The following is a 26,342-nucleotide window of genomic DNA, read 5'->3' on the forward strand; positions in this document are numbered from 1 at the left end:
TATTAGTATTTGTGATTTAAAAAAAATATATATTTTTTGTTCTAGTTCAAAGCTTTTGCTTTTTTTGTTGTGGCTCCTTGCAGTTTTGGCAGTGGCATAGTTGCATGTTTTAGGTAAGTAAAAACAATTTACTCCAAAGGAGTATTGTTGCCGTGCATGAATGACATGTTTGTAGGTGGTGTACTAAATGCAGGTCTGTGTGTGAAATTGTCCTTAAATTTGTGCACAATTATATTTGTGTTGTCTTATTTCTAATTTGCTTTTCTTTTTTTAAATATTTTTTATATTTTTATTTTCTTGGGATATCATTGGTGATTGCTGTGTCTGTGCAGCGCAGAGTAGTTGCTGGTGAGTCAAGCTTTTTCAGGCAAGTGAGCGGTATAGTTTTTGAGTTTATAACTCTTACAGATAAAGCTACACTTTATTACTTATCTTACACAGGGCTGGTTGTTGGTGGTGCATTTGTCCAGTTACTTTTCGTAGGAAAGATCATGGCTAGCCGCAGGATGACCGCTCAGCAGGTGGTTGGTATGCTTTTGAGTAATTGTCTGATCATGATTATGAGACGGACTCTGCATCTGAGGCAGAGGAGGAAGTGAGAGATTCTGGCAGTGAAGTTTCTGTCGGAGAGGAATCGTCTGATGAGGAAGCCACACTCAGTACAGATGAAGGGCCTGTTTTAGAGGAGGACACTGATGTGCCATTAGTGCAGCAACCTGGGGCTGAAAGGTTTCCCGTTAGAAGACCTGAACTCTGGGTTGCCCCAAACATGGAGCAGCCAGAGTTGCCTGCCTTTACTGGTCTCCCGGGGTGTAGAGTCAATAAAGATAACTTTTTGCCTGTCAATTTCTTTGAGTTATTTGTGGATGATGTGTTTTTGGAAGAGACTGTTGAGCAGACTAATTTGTATGCAGAGCATTATTTGAGCGACAACGCTGCTAGACTTAGACCACACTCTAGAGCTACCCAGTGGATGGAGGAGATCAAAAGGTTTTTGGGTTTGACTCTTCTGATGGGGTTGATAAGGAAGCCATCACTGGCTTCTTATTGGTCTACTAGTCCCTTGATGGCAACAGCTATATTTCCTGCAACCATGAGTCGTAATCGGTATTTGCTTCTTCTTAGGATGCTGCATTTTATTGACAATGCATTAGCCTTGCCACGAGATCACCCTGATTCTGACCGTCTTTTTAAGATTAGGCCCGTCCTTGATCATTTTGTAGATCAGTTTTCAGAGGTCTATGTTCCAGGCAAAGAAATAGCTGTGGACGAGTCTTTGGTCCTCTTCAAGGGTCGTTTGGTTTTTAGGCAGTACATTCCTAGCAAGAGGGCACGATGTGGAATTAAATTGTATATGCTGTCTGAAAGTAGTACAGGATATGTGTATAATTTCTGTGTCTACACTGGTAGGGATTCCAGTATTGACCCCCTGGTTGTCCTCTCATTTTTGGAGTTACTGAGAAAATTGTGTGGGAACTTGGTAGACGACTGTTCAACAAAGGTCACCATTTGTATGTAGATAACTTTTACACTGGAGTGCAGTTGTTCAAGGAATTGTTTAGAGTGGACACTGTTGCTTGTGGCACAATTCGTTGTAACCGGAAAGGCTATCCAAGGGAGCTTGTCTGTAAAAAACTTGAGGGGACAGTGCAGTGCCTTGCGGAATGATGAGCTGCTAGCTTTGAAGTTTTCAGACAGGAGGGATGTCTACATGCTAAGTACTATCCATGATGAGAGTACTTCCCTGGTGACAGTTTGGGGCCAGGTTGCTGAAGTGTGAAAATCGGTGTGCATTTTAGATTATAATAAGCACATCGGAGGTGTAGATAGAGTTGATCAAAGGTTGGAACCTTATACTGCTCTTTGTAAGTCTTACGTTTGGTATAAGAAGTTAGCAATTCACCTCTTCCACTTAGCAACTTTTAATGTTTTTTTTGTGTTTAAGGATAGGTCTCCAGAGTCAGAGATGACATTTGTGAATTTTCAGGAGTGAGTGATAGAGAACCTTATTGTGGTGGAACAGGCCAGAGTTCCTAGAGAAGCAGTGGTGGAGGATGTGGCTAGATTGAAAGATCGCCACTTTGCTGAGCACATTCCTCCCACACCCAAAAAAGACTTTCCAGCTAAGAAATGTAGAGTGTGTTTTCGAAGAGGTATCCGGAGGGAGACTCGAATGTACTGCCCAGATTGTCCTTCAAAGCCTGGGCTCTGTGTGGGTGGTTGTTTCAAGAATTACCACACCCAGAAGAATTACTGGGAACAACCATAAGTGTAAAATGCCTGTTTTGTATTTTCATGTATTCAGTTTCATGGTTGGCATTTCTGTCATGTACTTAGAGCTTTTGTATTTATAGTTTTGTAATTATTTCTAATTAGTTAGTATTTTTTTGTTTAAAAAAAGAAAAAGTGATGCGATTGTGTGTGGAGTGGGGCTTGGCTGACGGTGTACATATTGACTCGCTGTTGGCTACGGCAACACACTGCCAGCCATACACCAGTCCACACACTCCCATCAGCTGGTGTGATTGCTGTATCAGGCATGTGGGTGTATGTAAGTGATGGGCCATTGAGTGGCGCTGTCTGTCGATGCGAGTGTTGTAATGTGCTGGACCTGTGGCTGGCGGCGTGAATGGTCTTGTGCATGTCATGTATGAAAGGTGTGTGAATGGACTGTAAAGCGGTTGGTGCCTTGCCGTGGCTTTACAGCTCACGAGGCTGTGAGTCATTGGTTCTGTTTTTTGGCCTCTCAGTTATTAACAGTGCATTTCATTTTTGTGAAAACTCTTGTTAATAAAATTTGATCAACTGAACCACTCACCCTCGTGCCAAATCCAACCAGTATGTGTGGTAAAAATGACAAAACCTGCTCCGCTGTAATCTGGCGTCGCAGCACACCTGTGACACGCTAAGTGCCTCGGGTGGGACCCCGATGATGAAGCATGCCACCAACTTAGTTGGTGGGTGAGGGGTCTTTTTAACATAAGCTAAGTGTGTTTCTTTTCACAATTTTAGTCTTTGGAACATCACATAAGTATGTGGACACACCAAAATGATCTATTGTAAAACTACCTGTGTTTGGTGGGGTGGCACCTATGGTTTTGGTCCCGGGTGCGGGCTTCATCTAGGGAAACCTACCAAACACAGACATGTTTTCAAAATAGACACCCCAAAGAGTCCAAGGAGTTGTGGCTTGCCTGGATTCCTCAACATTTTCTTACCCAGACTCCTTGTCAAACCTCAAAATTTGCATTAAAAAAAATCATATTTTCCTCACTTTTCTTTGTAGGATCACCGCTGCAGCACAAATTTCCTACCACCCAGCGTTCCCCTCAGTCCCTCAAGTAAAATGATACCTCACTTGAATGGGACCCCAAAGCAGAGTCAGTCTGTGGTTTATCTGCCTCCCAGATAAATATGTGCTTATCAACTCGCTGTGCTATCCCCTCAATCTCTACATGTTTTTGGCCTTTTTCTGTTGCAGGCCCCTGGCCCACCTGCACAAGTGAGGTACCATTTTTATCGGAAGACTTGGGGGAACACTGGGTGGAAGGAAATTTGTGGCTCCTCTAAGATTCCAGAACTTGGTCACCGAAATGTGAGGAAAAAGTGTTTTTTTGGCCAAATTTTGAGGTTTGCAAAGGATTCTGGGTAACAGAACCTGGTCAGAGCCCCACAAGTCACCCCATCTTGGATTCCCCTAGGTGTCTAGTTTTAAAAAATGCACTGGTTTGCTAGGTTCCCCAGGTGCCGGCTGAGCTAGAGGCCAAAATCTATAGGTAGGCACTTTGTAAAAAACACCTCAGTTTTCTTTGGAAAAATGTGATGTGTCCACGTTCTGTTTTGGGCCATTTCAATTCGTGGGCGCTAGGCATACTCACGCAAGTGAGGTACCATTTTTATCGGGAGATATGGGGGGAACACAGAATAGCAAAACAAGTGTTATTGCCCCTTGTCTTTCTCTAAATTTTTTCCTTCCAAATGTAAGGCAGTGTGTAAAAAAGACGTCTATTTGAGAAATGTCCTGTAATTCACATGCTAGTATGGGCACCCCGGAATTCAATGATGTGCAAATAACCACTGCTTCTCAACACCTTATCTTGTGGCCATTTTGGAAATACAAAGATTTTCTTGATACCTATTTTTTACTTTTTATATTTCAGCAAATGAATTGCTGTATACCCGGTATAGAATAAAAACCCATTGCAAGGTGCAGCTCATTTATTGGCTCTGGGTACCTTGAGTTCTTGATGAACCTACAAGCCCTATATATCCCCGCAACCAGAAGAGTCCATCTGACGTTACGGTATATTGCTTTAAAAAATGTGACCGCAGGAAAACCTTAGAGTAAAATGGCTGTTTTTTTCACCTCAATTTCAATATCTTTTTATTTCAGCTGTTATTTTCTGTAGGTAACACTTGTAGGATCTACACAAACAACCCCTTGCTGAATTCAGAATTTTGTCTACTTTTCAGAACTGTTTAGCTTTCTGGGATCCAGCATTGGTTTCTCACCCATTTGTGTCACTAACTGGAAGGAGGCTGAAAGCACAAAAAATAGTAAAAATGGTTTATGTCCCAGTAAAATGTCAAAATTGTATTGAAAACAATAGGGCAGTTTTAGGAAAAGAACACAGGTGCTGGGGCCTGGTTAGCAGGATCCCAGCACACACTCAGTCACGTTACCATCACATTTCCGGCAGTGTGTGCGTGTGGGGGCTGGGGGCCTACTGCAACAAGGGACCAGTTCCCTACAATAAAGCATTGTGTTTCCTCTTGTAAAATTAGTTCCTCTAGGATTGCAGTAAATTTTGGGGGATCTCAGGAAAATGCATCTCTTCAAAATATTGGTCCTGAGGTATAGGATCACAATAACTAATATACTAACAGCTTGTCAGCTTTGTGCTCACTTTTGTAGTCATGTGCTAGACTGTTAATAGTTTAAGGGCTTTGTCCTTAGCTAACAATGTCTGACTCACCCCTCTAACATCTAATGTTTCTGTAGTTAAGTTTCAACCCTGTCCCCTTCTGTCCGTACTCCAGTATGGCTGTAACAGTCTCTAGCTCCAAGCGTCTTGTCCTGGATAACCTCAAATATTACTGTGTTTAATCAGTTCACCCCTTATCACTACATTATCTATATCCCATGTCTCTGACTATAACATGACTTAAGTGTAATTAGTTTCAAGTAATTCTCAGAACATTCTGGAATGTTTTATCTTAGCATCATTCAGTGCAGTTTCGTTAAGTCACCAAGTATGAAAGGAAATTGGACATCTAGGGACAGTTGTCATGGTCAACACCATTGTTGCATAGTCAGAAAGCACCTTTCCATCAACGTCCAAGGCTGGAACCAAATTCAAAATTGTAGTTGATATTAAAAAAAAAAACATGACTTGTGAACAATAGAATGGAAAGAATAATACCTCTCACTCTGATGTATGGAAAGCAACACATCAATTAGATTTAAACCCTTCAAGCCAGCTGTCAGAATAGGGGCAAACACACCAGGCCAATAAGAAACACAGTTGTCAAAATCTGGATTGACTGTCACTACTTAATCACCACCAATCACCAAGCTGTTACCTGCAAAACATGCTATCTCGAAGGAAAGCGGTTGACAGTAGGGCCATATATTGAGAACTCTGGGGTACCATGCACCATGCCACCCAACCACCCTGCCATCTGTGTACCTAGATGATGATACAAAAAACATGCAACAACTACTCTGAACAATGTAGCAATTCCCCTGACTTTATATGGTGTAGTGGAGTGCATCTGCATAAGACAGTAACAAGATTTTACACATTAGATGTCAGAGGCAAGAAGGTGGGTTTCTTGAAGTAGGAAAATATCCACCCCTTTCGTGTGAAGCCAGTGCAAGAGGGAAATATGCTTCACCAGCTGTGTGTTAAGTACCACAAAGGTAAATTTTGGTTTACGTCTGGACACAGTGTCTGGTACTGTACATGTCCTCAATCATCCTTTTATCACCCTCTACAACCCAGAACCTATTGTTCCCCTTACTCCCCAGAGTACACTTCTGGGGGGTTCCAACAGCTCCAGTACCACAACCAATGTGCCACCTCTCACTCTAGTGATTTCTCAACAAGCCGCAAAATAAGTAAAAGAAACAATCAACAATAGACAATGGAACAAGAAGCAATCAAACATGAGGATATTTCCTCATTATGCCCTCGAACTGTGGTATCAATAACAAAGTATCATTGATCAATCACAGAACAGAGTCCCTCTCACCTCATATGGAGGGGCAAGCTTCTACGTCTAAGAAGGAAATAAAAAAAGGCCAACCGTCCTGGCCGAACTTTAGCTATTGATCGTGTGGAGCTAGGCACTATATGGTTATAAAGCATGGTCTGCTTAGATGTCATCCAGTCAAAAATGTCTTGCTCGCAGCTGAAAAAACAAAAAAAGGGGGGTTATTTGATGCTGAGAGCTCATTCATGCACTATTTACTAGTCAGTTTTCAATTTGTAGTTCTTGCACGAGTTCACGTCTATGGGCCATTCATGAGGAATCCAAGTCAGAGTCACTGCTCAGAGGATCATTTCATTGGGCCTGGTTCTTTGCCTTCCTCTTAGCCCTTGTTGATTGCGGTCTGCCATGTTGGTCTTGACTTTGAAGGCACATTATTCAATTTTTGCACAGTTCTACTTCTAGACTAAGATTTTACAGTGTCAGCTCAAGTCGATTCAGAAACTGGACTGACATTTAAAGTAAACATCAGTTTGCATAGGACACCCCAGTTGTACAGAACTATTTGGGCTTGATCTGTGGCTATCTTTAGCAATATACACTGTGCTAGTGTTAAGGCCAATATATCTTAGAACAGATTTCGTAGAGGCTTTATATATTTATGGGATCTGTCATTCTTGTGTCTTTCAGGATCTCTTCTGTGACCTGAAAGAACAAATTACTTGCCTTCAGTAAATGCTCTTTCTGGTGGACACTCTAAATGCACTCTCACCTGCACAACACCCCCCATAACCAGGCGCCAAACTGGATACCAAAGTTTTTACAGCAGTGCTCCAGAATGCCGCTAAGTGGTGCCACGTGCCTCCGCACACAAACATCAGTTTCTTGTTTGATTCTTTCCATGCCTTTGGATTAGGAGCACAAAACAATCTAAAGTATGTGCAGATCCCTAACTTTAGACCCATTTAGATTATAAACAGAGGACACTCCACAGGATGTGGAGGTGGAACAGCGTTGAGGAATCTGCAGATAGGTAAGTATGAATCAGAAAGAGCACTACCAAAGGCAAGTATCTTGTTCTTCTGATGGATACCTCCAACAACAGGATTTCCCCCCTTTGGAATAAATACCAAAGTAGCACAATTTCAAGGTGGAGGGTCTGAAGTGGACTCCGACCAAAATGTCCTGAGGACCAAACGGGCGAAATACCCTTCCCAGTGGACCTCACTGCCAAGAAAGTAGTGCTTTATAAATGTGTGCACCGATGCCCACATCTCGGCCTGGTAGATGTCAAGAACAGGCAGTCTGTGTGCCAAAGCAGTAGTGGACCCTTGGTGAAATAATTCCCAAGACTTTCCGGATTCTGCTCCTTAATGCATAGCAAATCTTACTGTAAAGGACTATCGATATTGACAAAGTTCGTTTCTGCACCGCTGTCTTTCTTTGCCCTGAGAATCCCACCAAAAGCTGATAGGCCAGTAGCTGGTCTTTGGTTTAACTGGAGATAAAAGCTTAAGTCGCTCTTCAGATCCAGATGATGGAGTCTCCCTGTCCTCTATTGATAGATGAGACACAAAAAAATATATATTGTGAGGGTGATGGATTGCACAAAGTGAAAAGAGTTAACTTTTGGCAAAAAGGCTGCCCTGGTCCCCAACAAAAATTTGTCGGGGAAAAAGATGGTGTAGGGTAGTCACACAGATCCTGGAGTTCACTTGTGTGACGAGCTGAAAGAGAAAAGAGTTCTGAAACTCAGAGACATAAGCTGCTGTGCACTGGCTCCAAGTGGTTAATTTGAGAAATGTCAGGATCAAAATAGGATGCCACTCTGGCATCCCAAATGGATTGGAAGCGGATGAGTCTCAAACTTTTGATAAACCCCATCACAACAGGACAAGGACAATTGTTCCAGCAAACGCAAAAAATGCCAAAACGGCTGACAAATAACCCCTAATGGTGCGGACTGCAAGGCCTTGCTGAGTCAAACGCAAAACAAACACAACAGTCTACACTTTGAATGAATGTGAGAGATTTGTAGAAGGAATGGCCATTCAAAGTGTGTCCCGCACTGAAAACAATGATACACACCAAAGCATAGAAACCCTATTCACTGTAAGAGAAAAATCAAGTTTTCAGTTTCCTTTGGAAGACATCCTCTAGAGGAAGCTTCCAAAGACCCTGTGGAAGGATATTTCACACTTTGGTTGTTTTGCCTTGCTTAATGCAAGCACGACCAACAGAGCATTGGATGCCGAACGCAGCGCTCTGGAGGGGCAGTAGGATAAAAACTTTCTTGCGAGATAGACTGGGCTGGCATGAAACACTGCCCCCTGAACCAGAACGAGAGAGTTAAATAAAATCTGTTTCCTAACAGGCAGCCAGTGTAGAGTTAAGTATAGGTGAAATTGTGGTTTGGCTGGGCAAATCATGAACAAGCCAGGCAGCAGCATTCTGAAATACTTGAAGATGACTAAGCAAAGCCTCGGAAACTACAAGATAGCGAGCATTTGCCTTCAGCATCAATGTGATCAAAGCATGGATCACAGTCCTCCTGGAATAGAGGCAGGAAATAGAGTTTTTCTAGGAGTATGGAGCATCCCAAAGCACTGACCCACTACCGCAGAGATCTGAGGTTGCATGGCAGATGTTTGTCCAATTTAACCCCAAGATTTTTTGTCACAATGTAGGGTGGGGGTTTGCAGCAGGGCTAAATATCTTCCCACCAATTCGACAACTGTGAACTGAAAAGGAGAATTTCCGTTTTATTGATGTTACATTTAAGCCGACCGTTTTGCATCCATTTAAAGACCTCAAGCATGCAATGCTTGAATGTCATTTCAATCGAAGACGAGGGCCCCTTTAAAGCAAAAAGAAGTTGAGTGCCATCAGCGTACAGGATGATTTTACAACCAAACGACTCTACTAAAGAGGCCAGAGGTGACAGGAAACCATTAAAAAAGGGTAGGGCTCAATGAAGAGCCTTGGGGACACCTTGATTAACTGCCTTGACTTGAAAGGTAAAGGGTGCTACCCAGACCAACTGTACTTTAAAGTCCAGAAAGAACTTAAACCAGCCCCATGATGTGCCTCTCACACCCAGTTTATAAATACATAAAAGAAGTTGTGGGGGGAAGAAGCGAAAGCACAGATAGATCAAGGAGAATAAGTGCTGCATTTTTGCCCTGATGTAAAGATCTCCAGAGATCAATGGCCCCTAAACACAACCTCTCCCAGATGGCCTCCAAAACCCAGTAGTGGTGCATCTGTCACCACCATAAGCTCAAAGTGGGGAACGAGAGGGGCCTGCCGCTGGTCAGCACAGCAGTCAAGCACACACCACTGTACATCTTGTGCAATCTCCTTGATGACCGGTGCTAGGCCCACTGAGACATAAGATACCACTGCAGGGCCTGCATATGCTGCCTAGTGAAATGGACAAGCAGGATGCCCAAGGTAGATAGGCCCAAAAATCTCAGAACGCCCTCACTGAGCCTTGTTGGCTCTGCCTGAACTGAACAGAGTCCAACACAACTATTAAGCAAGCAAGTCTTTGCCAATGAATCAGGTGTGACTTAAGCTTGTTAATTAAGAACCTCAATGATGTCAGAAGGGCCCTGGTCATCTGGAGGTAGTCTACCACTGACTGTGGCAACTCAACCTTCAACAGTCAGTCAAAGTAAGGGAAAACCGGTGTTCCCAATCTCTGAATATGGGCAGCAACCACAACCATCAATTTCGTTAACACCAGAGGGGTGCTGTTCAGGCCAAGTTAGAGCAAAGTGAAACTGGGCAGGTCCATCACTGACATCTCTTTACGACAGTCACGTTAGGGTTTGAACCCTGTAATGTTGGGTGGAGACGACATTACCTTGCACACTGGAATAGTTTGAGAAAACAGACCAAAAAGTGAGCAGCTCTTCAGATGTGAATTTTAAGGTGCAGAAAGAAAGGAACCGACGTCAGCGTGCAGGTATGGCGCTTACATAAGGCTCTGCTCTATCACTCCCAGGGCAGAATGAGCCTAACGAAGAGCCACACTGCCACCTAGTGGTGCATGGGAGCACTGCTGTGAAAACCTGCATATCCAGTCTGGCCCTTTGGGGATATACCGGTGAGGAATCTGTGGGTAAAAAGAGCCATCAAAAAAAGTGGAGACAGCTCAGGAATCAGCTTCGTTTTGATAAAGTAGATGTTAAGTACTCTCTGGGTCCGCATCAGGATTGATGCAATGTTCTTATGATTTACCGAATAGTGACATGAAAACACTCTGCACACAGTCTTACAATTCTTGGCCTAGGATAATTTCTTGAAACCCTCAGATGCCCGAATCATCTGGTTTTACCATAGTTGACTGTTGAGGATTGTCTGATTCTCCAAATCTTGTATTCTGATCTCCAATTCAACTCTGTGGTGGGCTCCTTCTGCATTCACCAACTCTAGCTGGTCCACTCTATACTACTTTCTGAATTAAATGATCCAACTCCGATACAGCTTTAGTAAAATTGTGTCGCAAGCCAACTATCTCACCTAGATGATAAAAGTCAGTTTTCAAAGCTGGAGCCTCCATGTTTCCACCAAGGGTATCTTAGCCGGTGGGTATCTGTATCAATAGAGTCTTTAGTGAGGAGGCCCTTGACTTACTGTCTCTGGGCCTCCTGCACGTCTTTAATAATTGACGGTTTCTGCTTTTTGGGTCAAAAAGACAACATTATTTCATTGTAGTGTAGCTTCTGTGTTTTCACCAGTAGCCCCTTTAGTTTTTGGGACATTCTTGTCAGAACTCTTGTCTCCCAGACTGGGGTATTCTAATAGAAGGGCCAGTTTTTTAAATAAATTCCCTGGGCAACCCTATTATAACAGGCTTTAACAAGACTGTCTCAAAGCTCACCCCGTTTCTGGTGGTTCCCCGTTGGAATCTCTCACACATCAGTTACAGGGCAAGACAAACTTTGGCCTTTAAGCAGAGGGCCTGGGAACCTTCCCCAGTTAAACCGCTCATCCAGTAAAGCAGCCACCGTCATTGCCTTACACCACTATCACTCTTAGGCGGTGATAAGGCACTTCCTCATCTATTCTTCTCTGAGCCCCAAAGCTAAATGGAAGAACTCCTCTCACTCACAAGACCTGGCAACGCTGTTTTCAAAGTGTGTAGTGACCCTTACAATCTTGTCTTCATTTGAGGGGTTTCGCAACAGCTTCAGCACCCAGACCCCCCACCCCCAGCAACCACCAACACCACAGATTCACCTCCGACCAACCTCCTGCTCTCCTGTACCCCCGTCAACGACACCACTGAAATCATGAACACCATCCACTCCGGCTCTCCATCTGACCCCTGCCCTCACCACATCCTCAACAAAGCAAGCTCCGTCACCGCACCCCAACTATGGAAGATCATCAACAGCTCCTTCGAGTCCTCCACCTTCTCGGAAAGCTGGAAACAGGCAGAGATCAACGCCCTCCTGAAAAAAGCCAAGGCGGACCCAAAGGACCTCAAGATCTTCCTGCCTATCTCCCTGCTCCCCTTCCCGGCAAAATTCATCGAGAAGGCTGTCAGAAAACTAACCCGCTTCCTTGAGGAGAACCGCACCCTGGACCCTTACCAATCTGGATTCTGCAGCAACCACAGCACCGAACCCACCCTTATCGCCACCACACACGTCATCAGAACCATAATGGACAGCGGTGAAACCGCGGCCCTCATCCTCCTGGACCTCTCGGCCGTATTCAACACCGTCTGCCACCACACCCTATGCTCACGCCTCAGCAATGCTGGAATCCCCAACAGAGCCCTGGACTGGGTCACCTCCTTTCTCACCGGCAGAACTCAGAGTCTGCCTGCGGCGTACCCCGGGGTTCGTCCCTCAGCCCAACCCTCTTCAACGGCTACATGGCCCCGCTCGCTAACATCACCCGATCCCACAACCTCAACATCATCTCACATGCTGACGACACCCAGCTGATCCTCTACCTCATCAAGAACTCTGCCAAGATCAACCTCCACAAAGGAATGAAGGCTATTGCCGAATGGATGAAGAGCATCTGCCTCAAACTCAATTCCGACAACATGGAAAGTCCTCATCTTCGGCTCCACCCCCTCCGCATGGGATGACTCCTGGTGGCCTGCCAATCTCTCAGAACCGCTCTGAGTCCGACTGACCACACACGCAACCTAGGATTCTTCTTGGACCCCTCACTATCCATGACCCAGAAAGTCAACGCCATCTCCTCCTCCTGCTTCACACCCTCCGCATGCTCCAAAAGATCTACAAATGGACACCCACCAAAACCAGAAGAACTGTCACCGAAGCCCTCGTAAGCAGCAAACTGGACTATGGCAATGCCCTCTACGCAGGAACCACGGCCAAACTCCAGAGGAGGCTGCAATGCATCCAGAACTCCTCTACACGCCTCATACTGGACATCCCCCGCCATTGCCACATCACAGACCACCTGAAAAACCTGCACTGGCTCCCAGTCAACAAGAGAATCACCTTCACACTCATCACTCACAAAGCACTGCACAACACAGGACTAGAATACCTCAACAGTAAATGAAGGTTAGTCATATAGGTGACTTATAAGTTACTTAGTGCAGTGTAAAATGGCCGTGAAATAGTGTGTCCACTATATCACTCAGGTTGCAGTGGCAGTCCTTATGAAAGGTTTGTATGAGCTCCTTATGGGTGGCAAAAGAAATGTTGCAGCCCATAAGCATCTCCTGAAACCCCAATGCCCTGGGTACCTAGGTACCACATACTAGGAACTTACAAGGGGGGTCCAGTGTGCCAATCAGATTTGGAATATGGAGTCACTAAACTGTAGTGACAAATTTGCTAAGTAGAGAGAGCATAAGCACTGGAGTTCTGGTTAGCAGAACTTCAGTGACACAGTTAAGCATACTGACAACATACATAGGCCACAAACTATGAGCAATGGGGTCCTGGCTAGCAGCATCCCAGTGAGACAGTAAAAACACACTGAAACACTCACAAACAGGCTAGAAATGGGGGTAAACATGCTAGAAAGAGGCTACTTTCTCACACAAATAAATCATTTTACAGGCAAATAACACTTTTCACTTTCAAAATTTGACAGTGCAATTTTCAGAACAGTTGGCAGGAGGTTAGAGGGGAGTGATAGTGCAGTTTTGAGGTAAGTACTCAACTTACAGTTTGTCACCACAGATTAGGTTTTCCACTGGTTAAGGTCCAAAATGACCTCAAACATACACTACCAGCAACAAGGGGCTGGTCGAGTGCAGAGGCCAATGTTGGGGCTGGATTTAGAGTGGGATCCTGTGAGACTGGAGGCACTTGGGACCAGATCTGCTAGCAGGTAGGTATCCGCTACTTTGGTCGGCAGACCTGGGGGGGGTTTAGGTGAGCACTGGAAGGAGACATAGGTTAGAACAAAACACACACCATCAGTGGCATAGGGGCAGCATTGTGCAAGGTGCGAACACAGAGTTGGGCTCCCAATGCTTTTTAAAAGAAGGATCTGGGGGTCACAAAGATGCTACAGTCTTTTCCCAGGGGGGTCGGTTCTGGGAAGCCACAGGCTGGACAAGGAGGAGGGCGATCTGCTGAATGTTACTGGACCAGCGGTTGGAAGGCCAGGGGGGTGCAGGTGCATGGGTACCTTAGGCCTCTGGTTATCTTTGTCCGGTTCGCTCACAGTCAGGGAGTCCTCTGCATTTAGGCTGCTGGAGTCATCGTGTTGGCCAGGAGGTGTCAACCCAGGGTGGACACAAAGGTCAGAATCGACTAGGGACCTGCTCTGGACCGTTGGATCCAGCGCTGGCAGGACTCATGGATCCAGGGCAGTTTTGGAGTCCTTCTTAGAGTTTCTTGTGGATAGGGCCACCGTCCTCCGGAGTTCTTGCTCTTCTTGTGGGCAGGCAGTCATCTCGGGGTTTGTCGGTCCTGCAAGATGCGTGTTTTTTTCTTTTTTTTTAAGCAGGGCTTCTGAAGCTGCACACAGGTCAGTAAGGCTGAGGCAAAGTCAGTTGGTGTCTGGAGTCTTTTCTGCTGGGGTTGGCTTAATAGTCCTCCTCCTTGCTTCTTTCTTTTCTTCTTCAGGTTGCCAGGAATCTGGTGAGCTAGGTTCATGGGTGCCCCTAAATACTAGATTTAGGGGAAATACAGGAGTCAGAAGACAGTAGCCAATGGCTACTGTCCCGGAGGGTGGCTACACCCTTCCTGTGCCAACTCTCGTGGGGGAAGGGGGCACATTCCTATCCCTATTGGTCCCTGTCCTCCAAGCCAAGATGGCGGATTCTGCAAGGAGAGGGGTCACATCAGCTCTAAACACATTAGGAGTGGTTCTAGCTGGCATGGTCACTCCTCCCTGTTTTTTGTAATTTTCCCCCTGGACTCGTGCCCAAAAGTGGGGCTTTGATGGGGAGGTGGGGGGAGGCTCCACAGGCTGGATTGCCCTGGGGCACTGTAACAGGAGGCCTGAGCCTTTGAGACTCACTGCCAAGTGTTACAGTTCCTGCAGGGGGGAGGTGTGAAGCGCTTTCACCCAGAGAAGGCTTTTTTTCTGACTCCAGAGGGCACAAAGGCCCTCACAGCATGGGGTCAGAAACTCGTCTTTTAGTGGCAGGCTTGCACATACTGGTCAGTCTTACACTAAAGGGTTAGTAAAAATACAAGGCACATATCTAAGATGCCCTCTGGGTGCATTTTTCAATACATCCAACAGTGGCATCAGTATGGGTTTATTCTGCTGAGAGGTTTGATACCAAACTTCCCAGCCTCAATGGAGCCACCATGGAGCTGTGGAGTTCATAATGACAAACTCCCAGTCCATTTACTTAATATGGCCACACTGAACTTACAATGTCTAAGAATGGACTAAGACACTGTAGGGGTATATTGCTCATGCACAGCTATGCCCTCGCCTGTGGTATAGCGCACCCTGCCTTAGGGCTGAAATGCCTGCTAGAGGGGTGACTTACCTATGCCACAGGCAGTGGTTGCTGGGCATGGCACCCTGGGAGGGATGCCATGTCGAATTTGCCTTTTTCTCCCCACCAACACACACACAAGCTGCAATGGCAGTGTGCATGTGTTTGGTGAGGATTCTCTTAGGGTGGCACAATACATGTTGCAGCCCTTAGGGACCTTCCCTGATCACAGAGCCAGGGGTGTGCCATATGTGGAAACAATGATACAGTTTTGGGAAAGAACAATGGTGTTGGAGCCTGGATAGCAGGATCCCAGCACACTCAGTCAAGTCGTCATCAATATCAGGCAAAAGGTGTGATGGGGTAACCATGCCGAAATGGGCACTTTCCTACACAACCCTCTCCCAAACTAATAAGGATGGGACTAACTTTTCTCAAGAGAGTCTTCCTTTTCTGAGTGGAAAAACCTGAAAATGCTATCATTGGCATGGACAGACCCAGGTCTCTGTTCCACTGCAAAGTCCGTTCCCTATAGGGATATGGATCACCTTAACATTTGAGGGTTCTCACCTTTCATTTGCATTAGCCATCTGAAAGGTATGTGGTTAATTTGAACAATAAAGTGAGTACCAAACAAGTATGGTCTCAACTTTTTCAGGGACCAAACCACAGCAAATGCCTTGCTCTCAATGGCACTCCAAAACTGTTCCCTAGGGACTAACCTCCTGCTAATGAAATCAACAGGTTGGTCAGGGCCATCATCATTGGTATGGGACAGGATTGCTCAAATCCCATGTTCAGAGGCATCTGTCTGCACAATATACTGCTTAGAGTAGTCTGGAGCTTTGAGAACTTGTGATGAGCACATTGCCTCCTTCAGGATATCAAAGACCTTTTGACAGTCAAGAGTCCAGTTTACCTTTTTGGGCATCTTTTATAGGTCAGTTGGGCTGTAAAGGTTGTACTTGGCCTCCACCTACAAGGTGTCCCAAGAATACAACAGTGCCCTGCCATAGCTGGCATTTAGATGCCTTGATAGTGAGGCCTGCGCATTGCAGAGCCTGCACAACCTTCTCCAGGTGGACCAGGTGACCCTGCAGGAGGAGCTAAAGACAGCAATATCATCAAGATAAGCTGCACTGAAGGACTCCAAGCCAGCAAGGACTTGATACACCAACCTTTGGAACGTGGCAGGAGCATTCCTTATACCAAAGGGAATTACAAAGAACTGATAATGCCCATCAGGTATAGAGAATGCTGCCTTTTATTTTGCTCCACGTGCCATCCTGATTTACCAGTACAATGGAGTATAGTCAAAGGCAATGAGAAACGTTCCTGCACCTAATTTATCTAGAACTCATCTGCTCTTGGTAGAGGATGAGCATCTGTCTTTGTGATGGAGTTGGGACATCTATAGCCCACACAAAACCTCATCTCCTTCTTCCATCCTTGGTATGAGGTTTTGGGACTAAGACCACTGGGCTAGCCCAGGGACTGTTAAAGGGTTCAATAACCCCTAGATTCAGCATCTTGTGGACTTCCAGCATCTTGTATAGTTTCAGGCGGTTCAAATGGATCACCTTCTTGGGTGTCCTGCTAGTGCCCAGATCTACTAAGTAGGTGACCTCACTCTTCTGGTCTAGGACAGGGTATAGGCCACTCCATCTGTTCGGGAGTGGCATGGGAGCCACAGGCTCCCGAACCAATACCTTCTGTGCTGGTTGGAACTACACCAGTCCAGCCTTTGAATCATACGACTGCCTCTGGAGCAGTTGGCGGGCCTCAAGGTTTTTGGATGCCTTTACCAAGTACTCAGCCATCCTAGAGGGGAGGCCAAGCACATAGTTCACCACATCTTGCTTAGGCTTATGGAGAGGTCTCTCTCAACCTTGCTTCACAAGTGGTCCCCTAACAAGGTGGCCAAACAGAAGTTCAAAGGGGGAAAACCATACTCTCTTCTGAGGCACCTTCCTGTAGGCCAAAAGCAAGCATGGCAGGAGGACACCCCAACTCCTTTTGATTTTTCAGGGAGCCCCATGCTTATGCCCCTCAATGCTTTGTTGAACCTTTCAATAAGTCCTTTGGTTTGTGGATGGAATGGTGTGGTGAACTTCTAAGTCACCCCACACTCATTCCACATGTGTTTCAGGTAAGCTGACATTGTTTGTACTTCTGTTAGAAATCACCTCCTTAGGAAACAGTGCCCTGGTAAAGATACCAATAAGGGCTTTGGCTACTGCAGGAGTTGTAGTAGGCCTAAGGGGAATTGCTTCAGGATATCTGGTAGCATGATCCACTGCTACCAGTATGTACTGATTTCCTGAGACTGGGGGGGGGGGGGGGGGGGGGGAGTCAAGTGGACCCACAATGTCCACGCCAATCCATTCAAAGGGAAGCCCCACACCACAGGTAGTGGAATTGTGGGGGGGGGGGGGGGGGAGGGGAGCTTTGGGTGGCCACCTGCCTTACCACTGGCTTGGCAGGTGACACAGGAGTTGCAAATCTCCATCTTTTGGGACATGTTGGGAAATGGATGACAAGCCTATTCCATGTTTTAGTTTGGCCCAGATGACCTAGGGGGATGTCATGGGATAAAGTGAGGATGAATTCCCTAACCTGCTGAGGCACTACCACTCTCATGGTTGCAGCAGATTTGGGGTCTCTGATCTCAGTCTATAGGAGTCCTTCCTTCAAATAGGCCCTGTGGGAGCCACTGACATCTCCCTTCTCCTGTGCAGCTGCTTGCGGTCTCAAGCCTTCAAGAGTGGGAAAGGTTCTCAGTCCCTGGCACAGCTGTTCCCTTTAGGGTCCTCCTAGGCCCACGAGCTCTACCTGATAAGGATCCAGCTCCATTGTCTCAGTTCCCTCAGAGGAAAAGACTTCTTCCTGAGAAGAGGAGTCTTGAGTTTGTTGCTGTTGAGAAGCTGGTCCCCCAGTCTTCTTGCCTTTTCTCTTGGAAAGTTGGGCCATTATTTCAGGCTCCAGCACTTTTTTCCACACTGGGCTCAGCTTTGTGCCCTAGTTTTCACTCACACCATTTCCGGGATTCCCAGCATGGCTGCATGGGTTTTGAGTTCTACCCAAGCCCAAGATGAGGACTCTAGTTCATTCCCTAGCAGGCACTCAACTGGGATTGAAGAGACTACTACCTGTTTCAGGCCAGTAACCCCTTGCCATTCTAAGGGCAGCATAGTCATAGGATGGACCTTAGTCACATTGTCAGCATTGGTAACTGGATATGATTGTTCAGTTAAGTACTGTCATGGGGAAACCAGTTTTTCTGTCACCATGGTGACACAGGCACCTGCATCACTTAGGGCTTCTTCCTTAGTCCCATTAATCAAGGGATGCTGCCTCTATTTTTTCATATAAGGGGGGACAGAAAGCAAGAGTGGCAACATCTACCCCACCCTCAGAGACTAAAGTAGCTTCAGATTTGCTGTGGGCACATTGCTGATCCCAAATGGAGACTGGCTATACCAGTGCTAACTGATGCAAAGCTAGGGGGATTCTTTTTGGAACAGGCCAAGTCTCCAGTTTGGTGTCCGTGGTCTTTACAGTTGAAACACCAGACCTTTTTTGGTATCAAAGTTTTTACCCCTGTACCCATGTGAAGAGGCTCGGGCCACCCCTCCTGAGCATGTTTTTGGGGCCCTTGAGAAGACTTTACTTTTATCCTTCCCTTGGGAGGCTTTGTAACCCCTTTCTTTTGGTCACCCCCCCCCAGTGGAAGTCTTGGTCACCCCAGACTTGACCCAATTGTCTGGCATTTTCCTACACAGGGTTAGTATTTCAGTTTTACTCCCTGGGAAAATATATTCTAACAGTCTCTACCAAGACAACCTCAAAGTTCGCCCAGTTCTTATACACACTATAAATACTATAAACAAGATCAGTCTATGTAACATGCATGCCTCTGATGCACAACATGGACAGCAACCAAGTCTGCTAGCTACTTTGGATGTACGAGAAATTACCTAAAGTTCCTCTACCATGTGAAGTGCACATGTGGCAGACAAGTTCCATAAACCTTCACAAATTCCCAATTACTAATTTGCTATACTAACAGCTGGGGTTTAACTCTTCTCAGGGGAAGCCTTTGCCACATTACAGCTCCATTATTCCAGTACCTTCTCCAGCATCTTCAGCCCTGCTGGGCAGCATCTAACCTTGTCAGATGAACTCTCCCATGTAGGCCAGTTGCAATGCCCATGAAAAGCCCCAGGAAGGCTAAAGGGGTATTGCATGCTGGTGCTTACCAAAACGTTTATGCTGTGCGGGTGAAGGATGCCAGTGCGCACCCTGCTCCATGCCTCTCTGCAGTTTTGAAGATGACTGGCGAGTCCAGAAGGGTGCTGGCAGCCAACAAGCCTTGTGAGCACAAACTTGGACATCTCCTGCTGCAGCAATTAAGGAAAGGAGGCCAATGCATTCGTAGAGGGAGTGTTATTCTTCCTGCTTAGGCCCAGCTCCTGCTCTCCAGTCACAGACAAGTCTCCAGTTCTGCTCCTGCTGAATTGGATAGGGAAGGCACTGATATAGTTTGAGGGCCTCAGTGAGCATCAACCTGGTCAGGCCACATGCCCTTCCACATCTGTAAGCAGTGAACATATTGAGAGGGATACTGAGAGTCTGCTCTGTCAACGATATCCCCTCTACAGGAAAGGACTCTCAGGAGGAAAGTACCAGCAGAGTAGCAGGATGGACTGCTGAGCAAGGAGCCTCACTAATTTTCACTCAGACTACATCAGTGTAGGCCTTCTCCCCATCATACATGAAAAATAAATAGGACAGAGTAATAGGTCGCTGGCTTTCTAGGTTAAGTGATACTCTAACATCACACTCAACACTCCATCAGGTCAGGGGCTCAATAAGATGGGCTTGGTACCTGCTGTGCAAAGCTTCCCTTCATCCTCAGTGACAGGCTTAGTTAGCCCAGTAGAAAGGAAAGAAGGACTATGGAAAGAACAGTGTGAGGGGCCCTTGAACAACCAAGATGATTTGGAAAGAGACTACAACTTAGTTGTCATTGAAACTTGATTCTAAATGTACAAAGAGTGCCTGCAACAACTGGTCTACTGTGGCTTGCCATCCATTGCAGCCCACTGGAAACCAGATTCCACCTGCTGCTACAGCCAGACTGCACAGAGTACTAATTTGCTCATACTGCCAGCCAACTTACTGCTGCTGTCACAAAGAGATTATAAAGTCCCCCTTGATCCTCCAATATATACCACGGAGAGGCCTGATGGAAAATAATCACTTCTCTGGCAGATGGGAGATGGATAAAACTGAGATAGCTCATCCAATGATCAACTGAGCCGAGCTATAAATGGTGAATCGGAACCTAGAGATTTCTCTAAACTGTTATTTCAACTAGTGCTTTTTGGGCATGATATTGTGCCACATTTGGCCATTTTACTCTGTCTAGTTGTATTTTCACTTGTTTTTACAGCCCCTTCTACAATCAACATCATTCACGGCCAATCATGTAGCCTAAAAGGTCTATTTGTTGGACCAAATCAGGCTCAAGCTCTGTGTGTGCAGGGAAGGAACTTTATGCTCATTTCACTTTGTCCCAAATATTTGGAATAAACTTAAGTTCTTTAATATTACACAGTTCTCCATTATATGCCTGCCAAAATTTATTATATAATTGGTGTAAATGTGCATGGTCCAGACTTTTTTCTTTACCCCACCTGGACTGCCAAGCCCTGATTGATTGAGTTGTCTGCATGCTCACTGGAGACGCTGTGAGTATAAAACTGAGAAACTCACCCCATTTCCTTGGCACCCCAAAAAAGTGAATCATGATTTGTATTATACTTTAGTTAGTTGCTCAGTGACTGGCTTGGGAGGATCTTGCTCTCTTCAGGCTGTGGCTAATGAACCTAAGTCAAGGTTTACTTCGTTCTCCGTGTTTACTGATGAAATATTCTTTTTTTTGTAATAATGTGAAGTACCCTGCCGGCACACAACATTGGCTTGAGCACAGCAACAACTGCTACTGTAAGGCTTGTGCAGACACTTCAAGCCAGCACCCACTAGCTCAAAACTTAAAGTTCCTCATGTGGCATGTGACATTGGCTCGAGCACATTAACCAGTAGTGTAGTGGAACATGACCCATGCTCCTCAAAGGCTGAGAAAAGATTGGAGAAAAAAAAAAACCTCAGTGAGTGCTGGAGAGGAGGTTGAGATGATTAACAGGAGGGAGGACTACCATGAGAACGTGGGGGCTGTTAGTCAAGGCAGCAAAGCGATGAGTAAAGGACTGAAGGTTGCTAAAAATGTTCTTAAAAGTGGCAAATCTTGTAATAGGTGTGGAATACGTTCTAGTCAGGAGACTCCAAAATTTGCTTCACATTCAATAAGGAGTGTAGGAAGGGTGAACACAAAGGACATTATACAAGTCTGTAAGGAACCAAACAAGTCGATGGTGGCTGTTACCGAAGAGAAGTGGGAGGACAGACAGACAAATCTAGTATTAGTGGTGGATCAAGAAACAGGAGGAGTGTCAGACCAAAATCCACTTTTGAGATTACTGATCACAAGATTGATCTGATGGTTGACTCTGGATCTCTTTTTACCATTCTTCTGATGAGTATGTAGGAGAGGGAATTGCCTTCTGTATCCCTATTACCCAAATATATCAATCTCAGAGGATAAGAAGGGGAAAGGATTGATGTGTTAAGGTGGTTAAGTGCTGTGATCAAATTTAGGAAAAGACACATTGAAGAGAAGGTGTACATAGCAGAAGATGGCCTACTGATATTGGGTTGGGTACATCAGTATGATTTGCACAATGCTATTGACCAACAAGTTTTCAGTCAGGTCATGGTCATAGGGGATGTTGACGTGGAAGATGTGTTGTGTGAGATGGCAGATGTTTTCAAGAATAGTTTGGGATAAGTGAAGAGATATGTGCATAAGAATTTTGAAGGCAGGGACTGTGCCCTTGAGGCACAAGTTAAGGAGAGTGCCTGTGTTGGTGAGGCAGTGGGGAGTATGATAGGACATGATTAAAGTAGGCCTTATTGAGTCCATGGAAGCAGCCAGCTGGGTTTCACCAGCTGTGGCCACTAAAAAGAGTGATGTCAAGCTGAGGTTTTGTTTAGTCCTTAGGGGTCTCAAATCAGAATATTGTGACTGATAAGTTCCACTGGCAGAACAACAATGAGCTCCTCTTGCTGCTCAATGGGGTAAGTTACTAACTTGATCTTGAGAGTGCTTACCACCAGATTTGCTTGATAAGGACTCAAAGGATATGACAGCATTCGCTACAATAGAAGGCACCTTTAGGCTCACAAGGTATGCCTTTTTGGGTTGCCTTTGGCTGCAAGCATCTTCCACTGCATGATGTTGGAAGTTTTGAAGGGCATTAAGAACGTCATTAAATTCCAAGATGACAGACTAACGTTTGGAAAGACTATTCAAGAACACAATGATACCTTAAGGGTGGTGTTGGGCAGGTTACGAGAAGCAGGCTTGACCCTGAGGAGGGAGAAGTACTGTTTCTTCATAGAGACAATTCTCTTGGCCATACAATCTCGGGGGAGGGTGTGACACCCAAGGAGGATTTACTTAAGGCTATTCACTAAGCCACTACGCCTAGAGATAAAGACCAACTGAGCTCTTTTCTGGGACTGATTGAGTACTCTCCTTAGTTTGTGGTCAATTTTGCAGAGAAACCAGAGGAGCTAAAACGCTCATTAAGGAAAGGGTGTGTGTGTGGGGAGAGCGACAAGAAGCAGCTTTGGACAAAATTCGGAAAGAAATATGTGAGGCAGGCATCTTAAAACTATTTTACACTTGTCTTGTGACCATCTTGACTGTGGATGCCAAAGCCTGTGGTGTGGGTGCCATTCTGTCTCAATCTCATGACTCAGTGAAGCATGCTGAAGCGTTCACTTTGCACTCTGAGAGTGAGTGTAATTGCTCAGTGATAGAGCTTGTTTGTTGGCTTCAGGGTGAAGCTTACAGTACTTTCAGACATTTTTGAGGGGGTGGCAGATGTGTTCGCACCAACCAAAAACCTTTAATCAAGGTCTTGTCACCTGGAGGGGTGGGTAAAGAATCAGCTAGGTTGGCAAGATTTGCTTCCAGGTTGCAGGAGTATAGGTACAAGGTTGAGCACATTCCTGTGTGTCGAAATGCTCAGGCTGATTGCCACAAACGTCCTTGGCATGGATGGAGATGTACAAAAATTGTGTTGACTAAGGAGAAAGAGGAAGTGGTGGTGTGGTTAACGGATATGGAAGAGTGCAGTGGGAGCATTCACAGCTAAGGAATGGAGTGACTGCATGGAGTTGGATCCGGTTTTTAAAGTTGTAAAACACATAGTGGTCATAGGGAAATTACGTTTTTCCCATCTTTGAGACCATTTGTGAATATTTTGGACAAAATAACCAAAGGTGCTGGTGTGGTGCTTATGACGAATGACAAGTTTGTGCTGCCAGAGGATTTGAAGAGGAGAATTTGTGACCCGACTCATGAGGAGAATCGTGGTCAAACTATGACAAATAAAAGAGCTAGAGAGAACTTTTGGTAACCAGGGATGGATGATATAATCACAACTGGGTGGAGGAGTGTGTTATGTGCAGGGAAAGTAAAAAGGACTTAAAACAGGTGTACACACTCTGTGGAGGCATACTGTGGATCCAGTTAAGTCTGGGAGCACAGTTTCCATGGACTTCACCGGACACATACATGGCAATATTAAAATGTGTTAGTCATGGTTGATGTTCATTTCACGAGGCTCATTGACAAATTCATGAAGGAGGTAGATCGGAAGTATTTCCACAGTTCCTCATTATTGACAATGGGACCCAACTCACCTTTTCGAAATGAAGTCATACTTGGAAACATGTATTATAAGACATATTTGCACAGCACTTGATAACCCTCCAGACAAATAGTATGGTGGAGAGGGCTGATCGCTTAGTCAAAGGAGCAATCCTCAAGCTGATTCAAGCAGGCAGCGATGAGAAAACAGTCGCTAGTATGGTGTGCGCTCATCGCATGATGGAAAATAGTGCTACGAAAGTTCCTCCTTTTGAGAGTCTGAGGGGAAGAAAACCCAATACCAAGGTGGCTCCACTGTAGTTTTTGGAGTGTGAGGACCAGGTGAAGGTAAGTGATGCTAAAAGTGTGTTATGCAACGTTATTCAAGTTGGTAATTGTGTAAAAGTGATGCATGGTAGACTTAGTGGGGGTTTGTCAACATTTTTGGGCACTTACAAAGAGAAAGAGATGCATAAGGAGTACATTGTTCTTCCCAATGGCAACAAATGGAATCAACACAAAGTGGCATTATATCAAAAGGGTGGGGATGTACAAGTTACTTACCTTTGGTAACAAAATATCTGGTAGAGACATATTCTAGTTGCAGATTCATTACCTTAGAATTTCCCCCAGGCGTCAGAATGGATCCGCAGATTTTTATTCGAGCAATACACCTGTGCGTCAATCGACTCTGCAGGCATTGTTGGCGTCGTAGTCACTGTGATGACATCGGGAGGAGTATGTAGACGCCGCCCTCACGCAGTGACATCAATTTCTTTTAACGACTTTCCACGCCAAAGCGCAGAGCCACTAAAAACACAGATTGGTGCGCCAGAGCTAAGGACCTGCAAGGGGGAATCCCTGTCCCTAGAAATCAGTTCGCAAGCGGGGAGGATGGGTGGGTGGTAAGGAATCTGCAACTAGAATATGTCTCTACCAGATATTTCTTTACCGAAGTCAAGTAACTTGTACATCTGATAGAGACTCCTAGTTGCACATTACTTACCTTAGAATAGATTCCCAAGCAATGCCATCCTCAGAGGTGGGCTGTGAACCAATATCATACTAGGAAGTCCTGCAGGACCGAACAACCAAAGTAGCCGTCGGGATGGACCTGACTGTCCAGGGAGGAGTGCCAGGCAGATATCCAGGACAGGAACTCCGCGTGCAAATGCAGTGGAACCAGCAGTTGCTCTAGTGGAATGAGCACGCAAGCCCTCAAGGGGTTGTTTCTTGACCAAAGCGTAGCACATCTTGATGCAAAGAAGTACCCATCGAGAGATGGCACATTTTTGCACCGCCTTCCCTTTTTTTGCACCAACATACCTGACAAAAAGTTGATCGCCCACCCGGAAATCTTTAGTACGAATAAGATAGAATGCCAATGCTCTTTTTGGGTCCAGATGGTGGAGTCTCTCCTTCTCATGGGAAGGATGTAGGGGTGCCTAAAAAGTAGGCAGGGTGATGGACTGGCCTACATGAAAAAGCATTACCACCTTTGGAAGGAAGGAAGGGAAGCCTTAGTGCGTAACACCACTTTGTCAGGGTGCACAGACAAGTATGGAGGCTTATATGAAAGGGCATGAAGCTCACTCACCCTGCGAGAAGAGGTGATGGCAACAAGCAACACAGTTTTGAAGGTGAGGCGCCGTAAGGGACAATTGTGCATCAGCTCAAAGGGAGTTCAGATTAAATAAGTAAGGACAAGATTGAGGTCCCACTGAGGCACGATAAATGGAGTCAGAGGAAATAAATGGGTGAGACCTTTTAGGAATCTACTCACAATAGGCGATTTAAAGAATGAGGGCTGATAGGTAACCTAATAAAGGCTGAAATGGCAGATAAATACCCTTTGAGAGTGCCCAAAGCAGAGACCTGCTGGCCTAAAGAAAGAATGAACAAAACAACTTCGGATAGAGGGGCAGAGAGCAGATCAACAGATTTGTTGGTGCACCATGCCACAAATTTAAGCCAATGACAGGAGTATGCAGTTTTGGAGGAGGGACACCTGGCTGCTAAGATGACATCACAGACTTCAGGTCGAAAATCAAAAGTTGTTAAATGTCGCTGCTCAATCGCCATGCATGAAGGCGGAGACTGGACAGGTTCGGGTGGAGAACCGTCCCCTGTTGCTGCGACAGAAGATCTGCCCGAAGAGGCAGTCTGAGTGGAGATTCGATGGCCATACTCAATAGGTCTTGATACCAGACTCTCCGTACCCAGTCTAAAGCCACCAAGATGACTTGGGCCCGGTCGTTCCTGATAACTCTGAGCAGGAGTGGTATAGGCTGAAAGGAGGCCAGAGTTCCACTCAAGACGAAGACAGTCTCTGAACAAGTGCTGCCTTGGAAACTCCAGCGTACAAAACAGCTGACATTGCGTGTTCTCTGCAGAGGTGAAGAGATCTAACCAAGGCTCTCCCCACTTCTGAAAGAG

At 45.6% G+C, this 26,342-nt stretch overlaps 1 protein-coding gene across 3 annotated transcripts in view; it reads right to left on the reverse strand.

Moving 5' to 3' along the window:
• MTHFD1L (methylenetetrahydrofolate dehydrogenase (NADP+ dependent) 1 like) overlaps positions 1-26,342 on the reverse strand; it is a 1,484,080-nt gene that overhangs the window by 791,224 nt on the left and 666,514 nt on the right. The window lies entirely within an intron of this gene.

The sequence above is a fragment of the Pleurodeles waltl genome, chromosome 5 (genome assembly GCF_031143425.1).
Source record: "Pleurodeles waltl isolate 20211129_DDA chromosome 5, aPleWal1.hap1.20221129, whole genome shotgun sequence".
In the NCBI taxonomy this organism is placed as follows: domain Eukaryota; kingdom Metazoa; phylum Chordata; class Amphibia; order Caudata; family Salamandridae; genus Pleurodeles; species Pleurodeles waltl.